The sequence below is a fragment of the Schistocerca serialis genome, unplaced genomic scaffold (assembly GCF_023864345.2).
Source record: "Schistocerca serialis cubense isolate TAMUIC-IGC-003099 unplaced genomic scaffold, iqSchSeri2.2 HiC_scaffold_1370, whole genome shotgun sequence".
In the NCBI taxonomy this organism is placed as follows: Eukaryota; Metazoa; Arthropoda; class Insecta; order Orthoptera; family Acrididae; genus Schistocerca; species Schistocerca serialis.
This window is the reverse complement of record NW_026047592.1, coordinates 3,236,066-3,258,855: the sequence shown is the minus strand read 5'-3', so window position 1 is coordinate 3,258,855 and position 22,790 is coordinate 3,236,066.

The following is a 22,790-nucleotide window of genomic DNA, read 5'->3' as shown; positions in this document are numbered from 1 at the left end:
TGAATGGTTCAGATCATAGATAGTAGGAAGAGCCAGTCTTCTTGTACTTAAGTCGGCATTGTGCCCTTTGTATTTAATTCCTATGCAATTTCTCTGTTTCGTCGTCAATAAGAAGGTCCAAGGGATACAGTAAACCTGAAGTGGGGCATCGGAATCCATAACTAGTGTCACAGGCATGGTTCAAATCATAGACAGTAAGAAGAGCCAGTCTTCTTGTACTTAAGTCGTCATTGTGCCTTTTGTGTTAATTCCGATGCAATTTCTGTGCTTCGTCGTCAATAAGAAGGTCCAAGGGATACAGTAAACCTGAAGTGAAGCATTGGAATCTATAACTAGTGTCACAGGAATGGTTCAAAACATAGACAGTAAGAAGAACCAGTCTTCTTATACTAAAGTCGGCATTGTGGATTTTGTATATAATTCCGATGCAATTTCTGTAATTCGTCGTCAATAAGAAGTACCAAGGGATGCAGTAAACCTGAAGTGAAGCAACGGAATCTATAACTAGTGTCACAGGAATGGTTCAAAAGATAGACAGTAAGATGAGGCAGTCTTCTTGTACTTCAGTCAGCATTGTGCCTCTTGTATTTAATTTTGATGCAATTCCTGTGTTTCGTCGTCAATAAGAAGGACCATGGGATACAGTAAACTTGAAGTGAAGCATCGGAATCAATAACTAGTGTCACAGGAATGGTTCAAAACATAGACAGTAAGAAGATCCAGTCTTCTTGTACTTAAGACGGCATTGTGCCTTTTGTATTTAATTCCGTTGCAAATTCTGTGTTTCTTCATCAATAAGAAGGTCCAAGGGATACAGTAAACATATAGTGAAGCATCGGAATCTAAAACTGTTGTCAAAGGAGATGTTCAAATCATAGACAGTAAGAAGAGACAGTCTTCTTGAACTTAAGTCAGCATTGTGCCTTTTGTATTTGATTCCGATGCAATTTCTGTGATCCGTCGTCAATAAGAAGGTCCAAGGGATGCAGTAAACCTAAAGTGAAGCATCGGAATCTATAACTAGTGTCACAGGAATGGTTCAAAACATAGACAGTAAGAAGAGCTAGTCATCTTGTACTTAAGCCGGCATTGTGGCTTTTGTATTTATTCTGATGCAATTTCTGTGTTTCGTCGTCAATAAGAAGGTCCAAGGGAAACAGTAATCCTGACGTGAAGCACCGGAATATATAAGTATTGTCACAGGAATGCTTCAAAACATAGACACTAAGAAGAGTCAGTCTTCTTGTACTTAAGCCGGCATTGTGCCTTTTGTATTTCATTCCGATGCAATTTCTGTGTTTCATCGTCAATAAGAAGGTCCAAGGGATACAGTAGACATATAGTCAAGCATCGGAATCTAAAACTGGTCTCACAGGAAATGATCAGAACATAGCCAGTAAGAAGAGTCGGTCTTCTTGTACTTAAGTCGGCATTGTGCCTTTTGTACTTAATTCCGATGTAACATCTGTGTTTCATCAACAATAAGAAGGTCCAAGGGATACAGTAGACATATAGTGAAGCATCGGAATCTAAAACAGGTCTCACAAGAAATGTTCAAACATAGTCAGTACGAAGAGTCGTTCTTCTTGTACTTAAGTCGGCATTGTGCCTTTTGTATTTAATTCCGATGCAATTTCTTTGTTTCGGAATCAATAAGAATGTCCAAGGGATACAGTAAATTTGAAGTGAGGCATCGGAATCCGTAACTAGAGTCACAGGAATGGTTCAAACATATACAGTAAGAAGAGCCAGTCGTCTTGTACATAAGTCGGCATTGTACCTTTTGTATTTAATTCCGATGCAATTTCTGTGCTTCGTCGTGAATAAGAAGGTCCAAGGGATACAGTAAACCCGAAGTGAAACATCGGAATCTATAACTAGTGTCACAGAAATGGTTCAAATCATAGACAGTAAGAGGAGCCAGTCTTCTTGTACTTAAGTCGGCATTGTGCCTTTTGTATTTAATTCCGTTGCAATTTCTGTGTTTCGTCGTCAATAAGAAGGTCCAAGGGATACAGTAAACATATAGTGAAGCATCGGAATCTAATACTTGTCTCACAGGAAATGTTCGAAACATAGTCAGTAAGAAGAGTCAGTCTTCTTGTACCTAAGTTGGCATTGTGCCTTTTGAATTTAATACCGATGCAATTTCTGTGTTTCGTCGTCAATAAGAAGGTCCAAGGGATACAGTAAACCTGAAGTGTAGCATCGGAATCTATAACTAGTGTCACAGGAATGGTTCAAATCATGGACAGTAAGAAGAGCCAGTCCTCTTGTACTTAAGACGGCATTGTGCCTTTTGTATTTAATTCCGATGCAATTTCTGTGTTTAATCGTCAATAAGAAGGTCCAAGGGATGCAGTAAACTTGAAGTGAGGCATCGGAATCCGTAACTAGAGTCACAGGAATGGTTCAAACATATACAGTAAGAAGAGCCAGTCTTCTTGTACTTAAGTCGGCATTGTGCCTTTTGTATTTAGTTCCGATGCAATTTCTGTGATTCGTCGTCAATAAGAAGGTCCAAGGGATACAGTATATCTGAAGTGAAGCATCGGAATCCAAAACTGGTCTCACATGAAATGTTCAAAACATAGTCAGTAAGAAGAGTCAGTCTTCTTGTACCTAAGTTGGCATTGTGCCTTTTGTGTTTAATTCCGATGCAATCTCTGTGTTTTGGTCGTCAATAAGACTGTCCAAGGGTTACAGTAAACCTGAAGTGAAGCATCGGAATCTATAACTAGAGTCACCGGAATGGTTCAAAACATAGACAGTAAGAAGAGCCGGACTTCTTGTACTTAAATCGGCATTGTGCCTTTTGTAGTTAATTCCGATGCTATATCTGTGTTTCGTCGTGAATAAGAAGGTCCAAGGGATACAGTAAACCTGAAGTGAAGCATCGGAATCTATAACTAGTGTCGCATGAATGGTTCAGATCATAGATAGTAGGAAGAGCCAGTCTTCTTGTACTTAAGTCGGCATTGTGCCCTTTGTATTTAATTCCTATGCAATTTCTCTGTTTCGTCGTCAATAAGAAGGTCCAAGGGATACAGTAAACTTGAAGTGGGGCATCGGAATCCATAACTAGTGTCACAGGCATGGTTCAAATCATAGACAGTAAGAAGAGCCAGTCTTCTTGTACTTAAGTCGTCATTGTGCCTTTTGTGTTAATTCCGATGCAATTTCTGTGCTTCGTCGTCAATAAGAAGGTCCAAGGGATACAGTAAACCTGAAGTGAAGCATCGGAATCTATAACTAGTGTCACAGGAATGGTTCAAAACATAGACAGTAAGAAGAACCAGTCTTCTTATACTAAAGTCGGCATTGTGGATTTTGTATTTAATTCCGATGCAATTTCTGTAATTCGTCGTCAATAAGAAGGTCCAAGGGATGCAGTAAACCTGAAGTGAAGCAACGGAATCTATAACTAGTGTCACAGGAATGGTTCAAAAGATAGACAGTAAGAAGAGGCAGTCCTCTTGTACTTCAGTCGGCATTGTGCCTCTTGTATTTAATTTTGATGCAATTCCTGTGTTTCGTCGTCAATAAGAAGGACCATGGGATACAGTAAACTTGAAGTGAAGCATCGGAATCTATAACTAGTGTCACAGGAATGGTTCAAATCATAGACAGTAAGAAGATCCAGTCTTCTTGTACTTAAGACGGCATTGTGCCTTTAGTATTTAATTCCGTTGCAAATTCTGTGTTTCATCATCAATAAGAAGGTCCAAGGGATACAGTAAACATATGGTGAAGAATCGGAATCTGAAACTGTTGTCAAAGGAGATGTTCAAATCATAGACAGTAAGAAGAGCCAGTCTTCTTGAACTTAAGTCAGCATTGTGCCTTTTGTATTTGATTCCGATGCAATTTCTGTGATCCGTCGTCAATAAGAAGGTCCAAGGGATGCAGTAAACCTAAAGTGAAGCATCGGAATCTATAACTAGTGTCACAGGAATGGTTCAAAACATAGACAGTAAGAAGAGCCAGTCATCTTGTACTTAAGCCGGCATTGTGGCTTTTGTATTTATTCTGATGCAATTTCTGTGTTTCGTCGTCAATAAGAAGGCCCAGGGGAAACAGTAATCCTGACGTGAAGCACCGGAATATATAAGTATTGTCACAGGAATGCTTCAAAACATAGACACTAAGAAGAGTCAGTCTTCTTGTACTTAAGCCGGCATTGTGCCTTTTGTATTTCATTCCGATGCAATTTCTGTGTTTCATCGTCAATAAGAAGGTCCAAGGGATACAGTAGACATATAGTGAAGCATCGGAATCTAAAACTGGTCTCACAGGAAATGATCAGAACATAGCCAGTAAGAAGAGTCCGTCTTCTTGTACTTAAGTCGGCATTGTGCCTTTTGTACTTAATTCCGATGTAACATCTGTGTTTCATCAACAATAAGAAGGTCCAAGGGATACAGTAGACATATAGTGAAGCATCGGAATCTAAAACAGGTCTCACAAGAAATGTTCAAACATAGTCAGTACGAAGAGTCGTTCTTCTTGTACTTAAGTCGGCATTGTGCCTTTTGTATTTAATTCCGATGCAATTTCTTTGTTTCGGCATCAATAAGAATGTCCAAGGGATACAGTAAATTTGAAGTGAGGCATCGGAATCCGTAACTAGAGTCACAGGAATGGTTCAAACATATACAGTAAGAAGAGCCAGTCGTCTTGTACATAAGTCGGCATTGTACCTTTTGTATTTAATTCCGATGCAATTTCTGTGCTTCGTCGTGAATAAGAAGGTCCAAGGATACCGTAAACCTGAAGTGAAGCATCGGGAACTATAACTTGTGTCACAGGAATGGTTCAAATCATAGACAGTAAGAAGAGTCAGTCTTCTTGTACTTAAGTCGGCATTGAGCCTTTTGTATTTAATTCCGATGCAATTTCTGTGATTCCTCGTCAATAAGAAGGTCAGAGGGATACAGTAAACCTGAAGTGAAGCATCGGAATCTATAACTAGTGGAACAGGAATGGTTCAAAACATAGTCAGTAAGAAGTGTCAGCCTTCTTGTACTTATATCGGCATTGTGCTTTCTGTATTTAATTCCGATGTAATTTCTGTGTTTAATCGTCAATAAGAACGTCCAAGGGAAACAGTAAACCAGAAGTGTGGCATCGGAATCTATAACTAGTGTCACAGAAATGGTTCAAATCATAGACAGTAAGAGGAGCCAGTCTTCTTGTACTTAAGTCGGCATTGAGCCTTTTGTATTTAATTCCGTTGCAATTTCTGTGTTTCGTCGTCAATAAGAAGGTCCAAGGGATACAGTAAACATATAGTGAAGCATCGGAATCTAATACTTGTCTCACCGGAAATGTTCGAAACATAGTCAGTAAGAAGAGTCAGTCTTCTTGTACCTAAGTTGGCATTGTGCCTTTTGAATTTAATACCGATGCAATTTCTGTGTTTCGTCGTCAATAAGAAGGTCCAAGGGATACAGTAAACCTGAAGTGTAGCATCGGAATCTATAACTAGTGTCACAGGAATGGTTCAAATCATGGACAGTATGAAGAGCCAGTCCTCTTGTACTTAAGACGGCATTGTGCCTTTTGTATTTAATTCCGATGCAATTTCTGTGTTTAATCGTCAATAAGAAGGTCCAAGGGATGCAGAAAACTTGAAGTGAGGCATCGGAATCCGTAACTAGAGTCACAGGAATGGGTCAAACATATACAGTAAGAAGAGCCAGTCTTCTTGTACTTAAGTCGGCATTGTGCCTTTTGTATCTAATTCCGATGCAAATTCTGTGTTTCATCATCAATAAGAAGGTCCAAGGGATACAGTAAACATATGGTGAAGCATCGGAATCTAAAACCGTTGTCAAAGGAGATGTTCAAATCATAGACAGTAAGAAGAGCCAGTCTTCTTGTACTTAAGTCAGCATTGTGCCTTTTGTATTTGATTCCGATGCAATTTCTGTGATTCGTCGTCAATAAGAAGGTCAGAGGGATACAGTATATCTGAAGTGAAGCATCGGAATCCAAAACTGGTCTCACATGAAATGTTCAAAACATAGTCAGTAAGAAGAGTCAGTCCACTTGTACCTAAGTTGGCATTGTGCCTTTTGTGTTTAATTCCGATGCAATCTCTGTGTTTTGGTCGTCAATAAGACGGTCCAAGGGTTACAGTACACCTGAAGTGAAGCATCGGAATCTATAACTAGTGTCACCGGAATGGTTCAAAACATAGACAGTAAGAAGAGCCGGACTTCTTGTACTTAAATCGGCATTGTGCCTTTTGTAGTTAATTCCGATGCAATATCTGTGTTTCGTCGTGAATAAGAAGGTCCAAGGGATACAGTGAACCTGAAGTGAAGCATCGGAATCTATAACTAGTGTCGCATGAATGGTTCAGATCATAGATAGTAGGAAGAGCCAGTCTTCTTGTACTTAAGTCGGCATTGTGCCCTTTGTATTTAATTTCTATGCAATTTCTCTGTTTCGTCGTCAATAAGAAGGTCCAAGGGATACAGTAAACCTGAAGTGGGGCATCGGAATCCATAACTAGTGTCACAGGCATGGTTCAAATCATAGACAGTAAGAAGAGCCAGTCTTCTTGTACTTAAGTCGTCATTGTGCCTTTTGTGTTAATTCCGATGCAATTTCTGTGCTTCGTCGTCAATAAGAAGGTCCAAGGGATACAGTAAACCTGAAGTGAAGCATCGGAATCTATAACTAGTGTCACAGGAATGGTTCAAAACATAGACAGTAAGAAGAACCAGTCTTCTTACACTAAAGTCGGCATTGTGGATTTTGTATTTAATTCCGATGCAATTTCTGTAATTCGTCGTCAATAAGAAGGTCCAAGGGATGCAGTAAACCTGAAGTGAAGCAACGGAATCTATAACTAGTGTCACAGGAATGGTTCAAAAGATAGACAGTAAGAAGAGGCAGTCCTCTTGTACTTCAGTCGGCATTGTGCCTCTTGTATTTAATTTTGATGCAATTCCTGTGTTTCGTCGTCAATAAGAAGGACCATGGGATACAGTAAACTTGAAGTGAAGCATCGGAATCTATAACTAGTGTCACAGGAATGGTTCAAATCATAGACAGTAAGAAGATCCAGTCTTCTTGTACTTAAGACGGCATTGTGCCTTTTGTATTTAATTCCGTTGCAAATTCTGTGTTTCATCATCAATAAGAAGGTCCAAGGGATACAGTAAACATATGGTGAAGCATCGGAATCTAAAACTGTTGTCAAAGGAGATGTTCAAATCATAGACAGTAAGAAGAGCCAGTCTTCTTGTACTTAAGTCAGCATTGTGCCTTTTGTATTTGATTCCGATGCAATTTCTGTGATCCGACGTCAATAAGAAGGTCCAAGGGATGCAGTAAACCTAAAGTGAAGCATCGGAATCTATAACTAGTGTCACATGAATGGTTCAAAACATAGACAGTAAGAAGAGCCAGTCATCTTGTACTTAAGCCGGCATTGTGGCTTTTGTATTTATTCTGATGCAATTTCTGTGTTTCGTCGTCAATAAGAAGGTCCAAGGGAAACAGTAATCCTGACGTGAAGAACCGGAATATATAAGTATTGTCACAGGAATGCTTCAAAAATAGACACTAAGAAGAGTCAGTCTTCTTGTACTTAACCCGGCATTGGGCCTTTTGTATTTCATTCCGATGCAATTTCTGTGTTTCATCGTCAATAAGAAGGTCCAAGGGATACAGTAGACATATAGTGATGCATCGGAATCTAAAACTGGTCTCACAGGAAATGATCAGAACATAGCCAGTAAGAAGAGTCGGTCTTCTTGTACTTAAGTCGGCATTGTGCCTTTTGTACTTAATTCCGATGTAACATCTGTGTTTCATCAACAATAAGAAGGTCCAAGGGATACAGTAGACATATAGCGAAGCATCGGAATCTAAAACAGGTCTCACAGGAAATATTCAAACATAGTCTGTACGAAGAGTCGTTTTTCTTGTACTTAAGTCGGCATTGTGCCTTTTGTATTTAATTCCGATGCAATTTATTTGTTTCGGCATCAATAAGAATGTCCAAGGGATACAGTAAATTTGAAGTGAGGCATCGGAATCCGTAACTAGAGTCACAGGAATGGTTCAAACATATACAGTAAGAAGAGCCAGTCGTCTTGTACATAAGTCGGCATTGTACCTTTTGTATTTAATTCCGATGCAATTTCTGTGCTTCGTCGTAAATAAGAAGGTCCAAGGATACCGTAAACCTGAAGTGAAGCATCGGAAACTATAACTTGTGTCACAGGAATGGTTCAAATCATAGACAGTAAGAAGAGTCAGTCTTCTTGTACTTAAGTCGGCATTGAGCCTTTTGTATTTAATTCCGATGCAATTTCTGTGATTCATCGTCAATAAGAAGGTCAGAGGGATACAGTAAACCTGAAGTGAAGCATCGGAATCTATAACTAGTGTAACAGGAATGGTTCAAAACTTAGTCAGTAAGAAGTGTCAGCCTTCTTGTACTTATATCGGCATTGTGCCTTTTCTATTTAATTCCGATGCAACTTCTGTGTTTCATCGTCAATAAGAAGGTCCAAGGGATACAGTAGAAATATAGTGAAGCATCGGAATCTAAAACTGGTCTCACAGGAAATGTTCAAACCATAGTCAGTATGAAGAGCCAGTCTTCTTGTACTTAAGTCGGCATTGTGCTTCCTGTATTTAATTCCGATGCTATTTCTGTGTTTAATCGTCAATAAGAACGTCCAAGGGAAACAGTAAACCAGAAGTGTGGCATCGGAACCTATAACTAGTGTCACAGGAATGGTTCAAATCATAGACAGTAAGAAGAGCCAGTCTTCTTGTACCTAAGTCGGCATTGTGCCTTTTGTATTTAATTCCGATGCAATTTCTGTGTTTCGTCGTCAATAAGAAGGTCCAAGGTATTCAGTAAACCTGAAGTGAAGCATCGGAATCTATAACTAGTGTCACTGGAATGGTTCAAACATAGACAGTAAGAAGAGCCAGACTCCCTGTACCTAAGTCGGCATTGTGCCTTTTGTGTTTAATTCCGATGCAATTTCTGTGTTTCGTCGTCAATAAGAAGGTCCAAGGGTTACAGTAAACCTGAAGTGAAGCATCGGAATATATAACTAGTGTCACCGGAATGTTTCAAAACATAGACAGTAAGAAGAGCCGGACTTCTTGTACTTAAGTCGGCATTGTGCCTTTTCTAGTTAATTCCGATGTAATATCTGTGTTTCGTCGTCAATAAGAAGGTCCAAGGAATACAGTAAACCTGAAGTGAGGCATCGGAATCAATAACTAGTATCACAGGAATGGTTAAAATCATAGACAGTAAGAAGAGCCAGTCTTCTTGTACTTAAGTCGGCATTGTGCTTTTCGTATTTAATTCCAATGCAATTTCTGTAATTCGTCGTCAATAAGAAGGGCAAAGGGATGCAGTAAACCTGAAGTGAAGCAACGGAATCTATAACTAGTGTCACAGGAATGGTTCAAAACATAGACAGTAAGAAGAGGCAGTCCTCTTGTACTTCGGTCGGCATTGTGCCTTTTGTATTTAATTCCGATGCAAATTCTGTGTTTCATCGTCAATAAGAAGGTCCAAGGGATACAGTAAACATATAGTGAAGCATCGGAATCTAAAACTGTTCTCAAATGAGATGTTCAAATCATAGACAGTAAGAAGAGCCAGTCTTCTTGTACTTAAGTCAGCATTGTGCCTTTTGTGTTTGATTCCGATGCAATTTCTGTGATTCGTCGTCAATAAGAAGGTCCAAGGGATGCAGTAAACCTAAAGTGAAGCATCGGAATCTATAACTAGTGTCACAGGAATGGTTCAAAACATAGACAGTAAGAAGAGCCAGTCATCTTGTACTTAAGCCGGCATTGTGGCTTTTGTATTTATTCTGATGCAATTTCTGTGTTTCGTCGTCAATAAGAAGGTCCAAGGGAAACAGTAAAACTGATGTGAAGCATCGGAGTATATAAGTATTGTCACAGGAATGCTTCAAAACATAGACAATAAGAAGAGCCAGTCTTCTTGTACTTAAGTCGGCATTGTGCCTTTTGTATTTAATTCCGATGCAATTTCTGTGTTTCGGCGTCAATAAGAAGGTCCAAGGAATACAGTAAATTTGAAGTGAGGCATTGGAATCCGTAACTAGAGTCACAGGAATGGTTCAAACATATACAGTAAGAGGAGCAGGTCCTCTTGTACATAAGTCGGCATTGTACCTTTTGTATTTAATTCCGATGCAATTTCTGTGCTTCGTCGTGAATAAGAAGGTCCAAGGATACCGTAAACCTGAAGTGAAGCATCGGAAACTATAACTAGTGTCTCAGGAATGGTTCAAATCATAGACAGTAAGAAGAGTCAGTCTTCTTGTACTTAAGTCGGCATTGAGCCTTTTGTATTTAATTCCGATGCAATTTCTGAGATTCATCGTCAATAAGAAGGTCAGAGGGATACAGTAAACCTGAAGTGACGCATCGGAATCTATAACTAGTGTAACAGGAATGGTTCAAATCATAGACAGTGAGAAGTCAGACTTCTTGTACTTAAGTCAGCATTGTGCCTTTTATATTTAATTCCGATGCCATTTCTGTGTTTCGTCGTCAATAAGAAGGTCCAAGGGATACAGTAAACCCGAAGTGAAACATCGGAATCTATAACTAGTGTCACAGGAATGGTTCAAATCATAGACAGTAAGAGGAGCCAGTCTTCTTGTACTTAAGTCGGCATTGTGCCTTTTGTATTTAATTCCGTTGCAATTTCTGTGTTTCGTCGTCAATAAGAAGGTCCAAGGGAGACAGTAAACATATAGTGAAGCATCGGAATGTAATACTGGTCTCACAGGAAATGTTCGAAACATAGTCAGTAAGTAGAGTCAGTCTTCTTCTACCTAAGTTGGCATTGTGGCTTTTGAATTTAATTCCGATGCAATTTCTGTGTTTCGTCGTCAATAAGAAGGTCCAAGGGATACAGTAAACCTGAAGTGTAGCATCGGAATCTATAACTAGTGTCACAGGAATGGATCAAATCATAGACAGTAAGAAGAGCCAGTCCTCTTATACTTAAGCCGGCATTGTCCTTTTTGTATTTAATTCCGATGCAATTTCTGTGTTTAATCGTCAATAAGAAGGTCCAAGGGATACAGTAAACTTAAAGTGAGGCATCGTAATCCGTAACTAGAGTCACAGGAATGGTTCAAACATATACAGTAAGAAGAGCCAGTCTTCTTTTACTTAAGACGGCATTGTGCCTTTTGTATTTAATTCCGATGCAATTTCTGTGTTTCGTCGTCAATAAGAAGGTCCAAGGGATACAGTAAACCTGAAGTGAAGCATCAGAATCCAAAACTGGTCTCACAGGAAATGTTCATAACATAGTCTGTTAGAAGAGTCAGACTTCTTGTACTTAAGTCGGCATTGTGCCTTTTGTATTTAATTCCGATGCAATTTCTGTTTTTCGTCGTCAATAAGAAGGTCCAAGGTATACAGTAAACCTGAAGTGAAGCATCGGAATCTATAACTAGTGTCACTGGAATGGTTCAAACATAGACAGTAAGAAGAGCCAGACTCCCTGTACCTAAGTCGGCATTGTGCCTTTTGTGTTTAATTCCGATGCAATTTCTGTGTTTTGTCGTCAATAAGAAGGTCCAAGGGTTACAGTAAACCTGAAGTGAAGCATCGGAATATATAACTAGTGTCACCGGAATGGTTCAAAACTTAGACAGTAAGAAGAGCCGGACTTCTTGTACTTAAGTCGGCATTGTGCCTTTTCTAGTTAATTCCGATGCAATATCTGTGTTTCGTCGTCAATAAGGAGGTCCAAGGGATACAGTAAACTTGAAGTGAGGCATCGGAATCAATAACTAGTATCACAGGAATGGTTCAAATCATAGACAGTAAGAAGAGCCAGTCTTCTTGTACTTAAGTCGGCATTGTGCTTTTCGTATTTAATTCCAACGCAATTTCTGTAATTCGTCGTCAATAAGAAGGTCCAAGGGATGCAGTAAACCTGATGTGAAGCAACGGAATCTATAACTAGTGTCACAGGAATGGTTCAAAACATAGACAGTAAGAAGAGGCAGTCCTCTTGTACTTCAGTCGGCATTGTGCCTCTTGTATTTAATTGTGATGCAGTTCCTGTGTTTCGTCGTCAATAAGAAGGACCATGGGATACAGTAAACTTGAAGTGAAGCATCGGAATCTATAACTAGTGTCACAGGAATGGTTCAAAACATAGACAGTAAGAAGGCCAGTCTTCTTGTACTTAAGTCAGCATTGTGCCTTTGGGTTAATTCCGATGCAATTTCTGTGTATCGTCGTCAATAAGAAGGTCCAAGGAATACAGTAAACCTGAAGTGAGGCATCGGAATCAATAACTAGTGTCACAGGAATGGTTCAAAACATAGACAGTAAGAAGATCCAGTCTTCTTGTACTTCAGTCGGCATTGTGCCTTTTGTATTTAATTCCGATGCAAATTCTGTGTTTCATCGTCAATAAGAAGGTCCAAGGGATACAGTAAACATATAGTGAAGCATCGGAATCTAAAACTGTTCTCAAATGAGATGTTCAAATCATAGACAGTAAAAAGAGCGATCTTCTTGTACTTAAGTCAGCATTGTGCCTTTTGTGTTTGATTCCGATGCAATTTCTGTGATTCGTCGCCAATAAGAAGGTCCAAGGGATGCAGTAAACCTAAAGTGAAGCATCGGAATCTATAACTAGTGTCACAGGAATGGTTCATAACATAGACAGTAAGAAGAGCCAGTCATCTTGTACATAAGCCGGCATTGTGGCTTTTGTATTTATTCTGATGCAATTTCTGTGTTTCGTCGTCAATAAGAAGGTCCAAGGGAAACAGTAAACCTTACGTGAAACATCGGAATATATAAGTATTGTCACAGGAATGCTTCAAAACATAGACACTAAGAAGAGCCAGTCTTCTTGAACTTAAGCCGGCATTGTGCCTTTTGTATTTCATTCCGATGCAATTTCTGTGTTTCATCGTCAATAAGAAGGTCCAAGGGATACAGTAGACATATAGTGAAGCATCGGAATCTAAAACTGGTCTCACAGGAAATGATCAGAACATAGTCAGTAAGAAGAGTCGGTCTTCTTGTACTTAAGTCGGCATTGTGCCTTTTGTACTTACTTCCGATGCAACATATGTGTTTCATCAACAATAAGAAGGTCCAAGGGATACAGTAGACATATAGTGAAGCATCGGAATCTAAAACAGATCTCACAGGAAATGTTCAAACATAGTCAGTACGAAGAGTCGTTCTTCTTGTACTTAAATCGGCATTGTGCCTTTTGTATTTAATTCCGATGCAATTTCTGTGTTTCGGCGTCAATAAGAAGGTCCAAGGAATACAGTAAATTTTTAAGTGAGGCATCGGAATCCGTAACTAGAGTCACAGGAATGGTTCAAACATATACAGTAAGAAGAGCCAGTCCTCTTGTACATAAGTCGGCATTGTACCTTTTGTATTTAATTCCGATGCAATTTCTGTGCTTCGTCGAGAATAAGAAGGTCCAAGGGATGCCGTAAACCTGAAGTGAAGCACCGGAAACTATAACTAGTGTCACAGGAATGGTTCAAATCATAGACAGTAAGAAGAGTCAGTTTTCTTGTACTTAAGTCGGCATTGAGGCTTTTGTATTTAATTCCGAAGCAATTTCTGAGATTCATCGTCAATTAGAAGGTCAGAGGGATACAGTAAACCTGAAGTGAAGCATCGGAATCTATAACTAGGGTCACAGGAATGGTTCAAAACATAGTCAGTAAGAAGTGTCAGTCTTCTTGTACTTATGTCGGCATTGTGCCTTTTGTATTTAATTCCGATGCAACTTCTGTGTTTCATCGTCAATAAGAAGGTCCTAGGGATACAGTAGACATATAGTGAAGCATCGGAATCTAAAACTGGTCTCACAGGAAATGTTCAAACCATAGTCAGTATGAAGAGCCAGTCTTCTTGTACTTAAGTCGGCATTGTGCTTCCTGAATTTAATTCCGATGCAATTTCTGTGTTTAATCGTCAATAAGAACGTCCAAGGGAAACAGTAAACCAGAAGTGTGGCATCGGAACCTATAACATGTGTCACAGGAATGGTTCAAAACATAGACAGTAAGAAGAGTCAGACTTCTTGTACTTAAGTCAGCATTGTGCCTTTTATATTTAATTCCGATGCCATTTCTGTGTTTCGTCGTCAATAAGAAGGTCCAAGGGATACAGTAAACCCGAAGTGAAACATCGGAATCTATAACTAGTGTCACTGGAATGGTTCTAATCATAGACAGTAAGAGGAGCCAGTCTTCTTGTACTTAAGTCGGCATTGTTCCTTTTGTATTTAATTCCGTTGCAATTTCTGTGTTTCGCCGTCAATAAGAAGGTCCATGGAGACAGTAAACTTATAGTGAAGCATCGGAATGTAATACTGGTCTCACAGGAAGTGATCGAAACATAGTCAGTAAGTAGAGTCAGTCTTCTTCTACCTAAGTGGGCATTGTGCCTTTTGAATTTAATTCCGATGCAATTTCTGTGTTTCGTCGTCAATAAGAAGGTCCAAGGGATACAGTAACCCTGAAGTGTAGCATCGGAATCTATAACTAGTGTCACAGGAATGGTTCAAATCATAGACAGTAAGAAGAGCCAGTCCTCTTGTACGTAAGACGGCATTGTGCCTTTTGTATTTAATTCCGATGCAATTTCTGTGTTTAATCGTCAATAAGAAGGTCCAAGGGATACAGTAAACTTAAAGTGAGGCATCGGAATCCGTAACTAGAGTCACAGGAATGGTTCAAACATATACAGTAAGAAGAGCCAGTCTTCTTTTACTTAAGACGGCATTGTGCCTTTGGCATTTAATTCCGATGCAATTTCTGTGATTCGTCGTCAATAAGAAGGTCCAAGGGATACAGTAAACCTGAAGTGAAGCATCGGAATCCAAAACTGGTCTCACAGGAAATGTTCAAAACATAGTCAGTAAGAAGAGTCAGTCTTCTTGTACTTAAGTCGGCATTGTGCCTTTTGTATTTAATTCCGATGCAATTTCTGTGTTTCGTCGTCAATAAGAAGGTCCAAGGGATACAGTAAACCTGAAGTGAAGCATCGGAATCCATAACTAGTGTCACTGGAATGGTTCAAACATAGACAGTAAGAAGAGCCAGTCTCCCTGTACCTAAGTCGGCATTGTGCCTTTTGTGTTTAATTCCGATGCAATTTCTGTGTTTCGTCGTCAATAAGAAGGTCCAAGGGTTACAGTAAACCTGAAGTGAAGCATCGGAATCTATAACTAGTGTCACCGGAATGGTTCAAAACATAGACAGTAAGAAGAGCCGGACTTCTTGTACTTAAGTCGGCATTGTGCCTTTTCTAGTTAATTCCGATGCAATATCTGTGTTTCGTCGTCAATAAGAATGTCCAAGGGATACAGTAAACCTGAAGTGAAGCATTGGAATCTATAACTAGTGTCGCAGGAATGGTTCAGATCATAGACAGTAGGAACAGCCGGTCTTCTTGTACTTAAGTCGGCATTGTGCCTTTTGTATTTAATTCCTATGCAATTTCTCTGTTTCGTCGTCAATAAGAAGGTCCAAGGGATACAGTAAACCTGAAGTGGGGCATCGGAATCCATAACTAGTGTCACAGGCATGGTTCAAAACATAGACAGTAAGAAGAGCCAGTCTTCTTGTACTTAAGTCAGCATTGTGCCTTTGGGTTAATTCCGATGCAATTTCTGTGTATCGTCGTCAATAAGAAGGTCCAAGGAATACAGTAAACCTGAAGTGAGGCATCGGAATCAATAACTAGTATCACAGGAATGGTTCAAAACATAGACAGTAAGAAGAGGCAGTCTTCTTGTACTTCAGTCGGCATTGTGCCTCTTGTATTTAATTTTGATGCAAATCCTGTGTTTCGTCGTCAATAAGAAGGACCATGGGATACAGTAAACTTGAAGTGAAGCATTGGAATCTATATCTAGTGTCACAGGAATGGTTCAAAACATAGACAGTAAGAAGATCCAGTCTTCTTGTACTTAAGGCGGCATTGTGCCTTTTGTATTTAATTCCGATGCAAATTCTGTGTTTCATCGTCAATAAGAAGGTCCAAGGGATACAGTAAACATATAGTGAAGCATCGGAATCTAAAACTGTTCTCAAATGAGATGTTCAAATCATAGACAGTAAAAAGAGCGATCTTCTTGTACTTAAGTCAGCATTGTGCCTTTTGTGTTTGATTCCGATGCAATTTCTGTGATTCGTCGTCAATAAGAAGGTCCAAGGGATGCAGTAAACCTAAAGTGAAGCATCGGAATCTATAACTAGTGTCACAGGAATGCTTCAAAACATAGACACTAAGAAGAGCCAGTCATCTTGTACTTAAGCCGGCATTGTGCCTTTTGTATTTCATTCCGATGCAATTTCTGTGTTTCATCGTCAATAAGAAGGTCCAAGGGATACAGTAGACATATAGTGAAGCATCGGAATCTAAAACTGGTCTCACAGGAAATGTTCAGAACATAGACAGTAAGAAGAGTCAGTCTTCTTGTATTTAAGTCGGCATTGTGCCTTTTGTATTTCATTCCGATGCAATTTCTTTGTTTCGTCGTCAATAAGAAGGTCCAAGGGATACTGAAAACCTGAAGTGTAGCATCGGAATCTATGACTAGTGTCACAGGAGTGGTTCAAATCATTGACAGTAAGAAGAGTCAGTCCGCTTGTACTTAAGACGGCATTGTGCCTTTTGTATTTAATTCCGATGCTATTTCTGTGTTTAATCGTCAATAAGAAGGTCCAAGGGATGCAGAAGACATATAGTGAAGCATCGGAATCTAAAACAGGTCTCACAGGAAATGTTCAAACATAGTCAGTACGAAGAGTCGTTCTTCTTGTACTTAAGTCGGCATTGTGCCTTTTGTATTTAATTCCGATGCAATTTCTGTGTTTCGGCGTCAATAACAAGGTACAAGGAATACAGTAAATTTGAAGTGAAGCATCGGAATCCGTAACTAGAGTCACAGGAATGGTTCAAACATATACAGTAAGAAGAGCCAGTCCTCTTGTACATAAGTCGGCATTGTCCCTTTTGTTTTTAATTACGATGAAATTTCTGTGCTTCGTCGTGAATAAGAAGGTCCAAGGGATACCGTAAACCTGAAGTGAAGCATCGGAAACTTTAACTAGTGTCACAGGAATGGTTCAAATTATAGACAGTAAGAAGAATCAGTCTTCTTGTACTTAAGTCGGCATTGAGGCTTTTGTATTTAATTCCGATGCAATTTCTGAGATTCATCGTCAATAAGAAGGTCAGAGGGATACAGTAAACCTGAAGTGAAGCATCGGAATCTATAACTAGGGTCACAGGAATGGTTCAAAACATAGTCAGTAAGAAGTGTCAGTCTTCTTGTACTTATGTCGGCATTGTGCCTTTTGTATATAATTCCGATGCAACTTCTGTGTTTCATCGTCTATAAGAAGGTCCAAGGGATACAGTAGACATATAGTGAAGCATCGGAATCTAAAACTGGTCTCACAGGAAATGTTCAAACCATTGTCAGTATGAAGAGCCAGTCTTCTTGTACTTAAGTCGGCATTGTGCTTCCTGTATTTAATTCCGATGCAATTTCTGTGTTTAATCGTCAATAAGAACGTCCAAGGGAAACAGTAAACCAGAAGTGTGGCTTCGGAACCTATAACATGTGTCACAGGAATGGTTCAAAACATAGACAGTAAGAAGAGTCAGACTTCTTGTACTTAAGTCAGCATTGTGCCTTTTATATTTAATTCCGATGCCATTTCTGTGTTTCGTCGTCAAAAAGAAGGTCCAAGGGATACAGTAAACCCGAAGTGAAACATCGGAATCTATAACTAGTGTCACAGGAATGGTTCAAATCATAGACAGTAAGAGGAGCCAGTCTTCTTGTACTTAAGTCGGCATAGTGCCTTTTGTATTTAATTCTGTTGCAATTTCTGTGTTTCGTTGTCAATAAGAAGGTCCAAGGGAGACAGTAAACTTTATAGTGAAGCATCGGAATGCAATACTGGTCTCACAGGAAATGATCGAAACATAGTCAGTAAGTAGAGTCAGTCTTCTTCTACCTAAGTTGGCATTGTGCCTTTTGAATTTAATTCCGATGCAATTTCTGTGTTTCGTCGTCAATAAGAAGGTCCAAGGGATACAGTAAACCTGAAGTGTAGCATCGGAATCTATAACTAGTGTCACTGGAATGGTTCAAACATAGACAGTATGAAGAGCCAGTCTCTCTGTACCTAAGTCGGCATTGTGCGTTTTGTGTTTAATTCCGATGCAATTCCTGTGTTTCGTCGTCAATAAGAAGGTCCAAGGGTTACAGTAAACCTGAAGTGAAGCATCGGAATCTATAACTAGTGTCACCGGAATGGTTCAAAACATAGACAGTAAGAAAAGCCGGACTTCTTGTACTTAAGTCGGCATTGTGCCTTTTCTAGTTAATTCCGATGCAATATCTGTGTTTCGTCGTCAATAAGAATGTCCAAGGGATACAGTAAACCTGAAGTGAAGCATTGGAATCTATAACTAGGTTCGCAGGAATGGTTCAGATCATAGACAGTAGGAAGAGCCAGTCTTCTTGTACTTAAGTCGGCATTGTGCCTTTTGAATTTAATTCCTATGCAATTTCTCTCTTTCGTCGTCAATAAGAAGGTCCAAGGGATACAGTAAACCTGAAGTGGGGCATCGGAATCCATAACTAGTGTCACAGGCATGCTTCAAAACATAGACAGTAAGAAGAGCCAGTCTTCTTGTACTTAAGTCAGCATTGTGCCTTTTGTGTTAATTCCGATGCAATTTCTGTGTTTCGTCGTCAATATGAAGGTCCAAGGAATACAGTAAACCTGAAGTGAGGCATCGGAATCAATAACTAGTATCATAGGAATGGTTCAAATCATAGACAGTAAGAAGAGCCAGTCTTCTTGTATTTAAGTCGGCATTTTGCTTTTTGTATTTAATTCCGATGCAATTTCTGTGTTTCGTTGTCAATAAGAAGGTCCAAGGGATACAGTGAACCTGAAATGAAGCATCGGAATCTATAACTAGTGTCACTGGAGTGGTTCAAAACATAGACAGTAAGAAGAACCAGTCTTCTTGTAGTAAAGTCGGCATTGTGGCTTTTGTATTTAATTCCGATGCAATTTCTGTAATTCGTCGTCAATAATAAGGGCCAAGGGCTGCAGTAAACCCGAAGTGAAGCATCGGAATCTATAACTAGTGTCACAGGAATGGTTCAAAACATAGGCAGTAAGAAGAGGCAGTCTTCTTGTACTTAAGTCGGCATTGTGCCTTTTGTATTTAAATCCGATGCAATTTCTGTGTTTCATCGTCAATAAGAAGGTCCAAGGGATACAGTAAACATTTAGTGAAGCATCGGAATCTATAACTGGTCTCACAGGAAATGTTCAAAACATAGTCAGTAAGAAGAATCAGTCTTCATGTACTTAAGTCGGCATTGTGCCTTTTGTATTTAATTCCGATGTAATTTCTGTGTTTCATCGTCAATAAGAAGGTCCAAGGGATACAGTAAACATATAGTGAAGCATCGAAGTCTAAAACTGGTCTCACAGGAAATGTTCAAAACATAGTCAGTAAGAAGAGTCAGTCTTCTTGTACTTAAGTCGGCATTGTGCCTTTTGTATTTCACTCCAATGCAATTTTTGTGTTTCATCGACAATAAGAAGGTCCAACGAACACAGTAAACATATAGTGAAGCATCGGAATTTAATACTGGTCTCACAAAAAATGTTCAAAATATAGTCAGTAAGAAGAGTCACTCTTCTTGCACTTAAGTCGGCATTGTGACTTTTTTATTTAATTCCCATGCAACTTCTGTGTTTCATCGTCAATAAGAAGGTCCAAGGGATACAGTAGACATATAGTGAAACATCGGAATCTAGAACTGGTCTCACAGGAAATGTTCAAACCATAGTCAGTAAGAAGAGTCACTCTTCTTGCACTTAAGTCGGCATTGTGCCTTTTTTATTTAATTCCCATGCAACTTCTGTGTTTCATCGTCAATAAGAAGGTCCAAGGGATACAGTAGACATATAGTGAAACATCGGAATCTAGAACTGGTCTCACAGGAAATGTTCAAACCATAGACAGTAAGAAGAGTCAGTCTTCTTGTATTTAAGTCGGCATTGTGCCTTTTGTATTTAAGTCCGATGCAATTTCTTTGTTTCGTCGTCAATACGAAGGTCCAGGGGATACTGTAAACCTGAAGTGAGTCATCGGAATCTATAACTAGTGTCACAGGAATGGTTCAAATCATAGACAGTAAGAAGAGCCAGTCCTCTTGTACTTAAGACGGCATTGTGCCTTTTGTATTTAATTCCGATGCAACTTCTGTGTTTAATCGTCAATAAGAAGGTCCAAGGGATACAGTAAACTTAAAGTGAGGCATCGGAATCCGTAACTAGAGTCACAGGAATGGTTCATACATATACAGTAAGAAGAGCCAGTCTTCTTTTACTTAAGACGGCATTATGCCTTTTGTATTTAATTCCGGTGCAATTTCTGTGATTCGTCGTCAATAAGAAGGTCCAAGGGATACAGTAAACCTGAAGTGAAGCATCGGAATCCAAAACTGGTCTCACAGGAAATGTTAAAAACATAGTCAGTAAGAAGAGTCAGTCTTCTTGCACTTATGTCGGCATTGTGCCTTTTGTATTTAATTCCGATGCAATTTCTGTGATTCGTCGTCAATAAGAAGGTCCAAGGTATACAGTAAACCTGAAGTGAAGCATCGGAATCTGTAACTAGTGTCACTGGAATGGTTCAAACATAGACAGTAAGAAGAGCCAGTCTCCCTGTACCTAAGTCGGCATTGTGCCTTTTGTGTTTAATTCCGATGCAATTTCTGTGTTTCGTCGTCAATAAGAAGGTCCAAGGGTTACAGTAAACCTGAAGTGAAGCATCGGAATCTATAACTAGTGTCACCGGAATGGTTCAAAACATAGACAGTAAGAAGAGCCGGACTTCTTGTACTTAAGTCGGCATTGTGCCTTTTCTAGTTAATTCCGATGCAATATCTGTGTTTCGTCGTCAATAAGAATGTCCAAGGGATACAGTAAACCTGAAGTGAAGCATTGGAATCTATAACTAGTGTCGCAGGAATGGTTCAGATCATAGACAGTAGGAAGAGCCAGTCTTCTTGTACTTAAGTCGGCATTGTGCCTTTTGTATTTAATTCCTATGCAATTTCTATGTTTCGTCGTCAATAAGAAGGTCCAAGGGATACAGTAAACCTGAAGTGGGGCATCGGAATCCATAACTAGTGTCACAGGCATGGTTCAAAATATAGACAGTAAGAAGAGCCAGTCTTCTTGTACTTAAGTCAGCATTGTGCCTTTTGAGTTAATTCCGATGCAATTTCTGTGTTTCGTCGTCAATAAGAAGGTCCAAGGAATACAGTAAACCTGAAGTGAGGCATCGGAATCAATAACTAGTATCATAGGAATGGTTCAAATCATAGACAGTAAGAAGAGCCAGTCTTCTTGTACTTAAGTCGGCATTGTGCTTTTTGTATTTAATTCCGATGCAATTTCTGTGTTTCGTTGTCAATAAGAAGGTCCAAGGGATACAGTGAACCTGAAATGAAGCATCGGAATCTGTAACTAGTGTCACAGGAGAGGTTCAAAACATAGACAGTAAGAAGAGGCAGTCTTCTTGTACTTAAGTCGGCATTGTGCCTTTTGTATTGAAATCCGATGCAATTTCTGTGTTTCATCGTCAATAAGAAGGTCCAAGGGATACAGTAAACATTTAGTGAAGCATCGGAATCTATAACTGGTCTCACAGGAAATGTTCAAAACATAGTCAGTAAGAAGAGTCAGTCTTCTTGTACTTAAGTCGGCATTGTGCCTTTTGTATTTCATTCCGATGCAATTTCTGTGTTTCATCGACAATAAGAAGGTCCAACGAACACAGTAAACATATAGTGAAGCATCGGAATTTAATACTGGTCTCACAAAAAATGTTCAAAATATAGTCAGTAAGAAGAGTCACTCTTCTTGCACTTAAGTCGGCATTGTGCCTTTTTTATTTAATTCCCATGCAACTTCTGTGTTTCATCGTCAATAAGAAGGTCCAAGGGATACAGTAGACATATAGTGAAACATCGGAATCTAGAACTGGTCTCACAGGAAATGTTGAAACCATAGACAGTAAGAAGAGTCAGTCTTCTTGTAATTAAGTCGGCATTGTGCTTTTTCTATTTAATTCCGATTCAATTTCTGTGTTTCGTCCTCTATAAGAAAGTGCAAGGGATACAGTAAACCTGAAGTGACGCATCGGAAACTATAACTAGTGTCACCGGAATGGTTCAAAACATAGACAGTAAGAAGAGCGAGTCTTCTTGTACTTAAGTCGGCATTGTGTCTTTTGCATTTAATTCCGATACAATTTCTGTGTTTCGTCGTCAATAAGAAGGTCCAAGGGATACAGTAAACCTGAAGTGAAGCATCGGAATCTGTAACTAGTGTCACACCAATGGTTCTAAACATAGACAGTAAGAAGAGCCAGTCTTTTTGTACTTAAGTCGGCACTGTGGCTTTTGTATTTAATTCCGATCCAATTTATGTGTTTCGTCGTCAATAAGAAGGTCCAAGGGATACAGTAAACCTGAAGTGAAGCATCGGAATCTATAACTAGTGTCACCGGAATGGTTCAAAACATAGACAGTAAGAAGAGCCGGTCCTCTTGCACTTAAGTCGGCATTGTGCCTTTTGTATTTATTTCCGTAGAAAATTTCTGAGTTTCGTCGTCAATAAGAAGGTCCAAGGGAT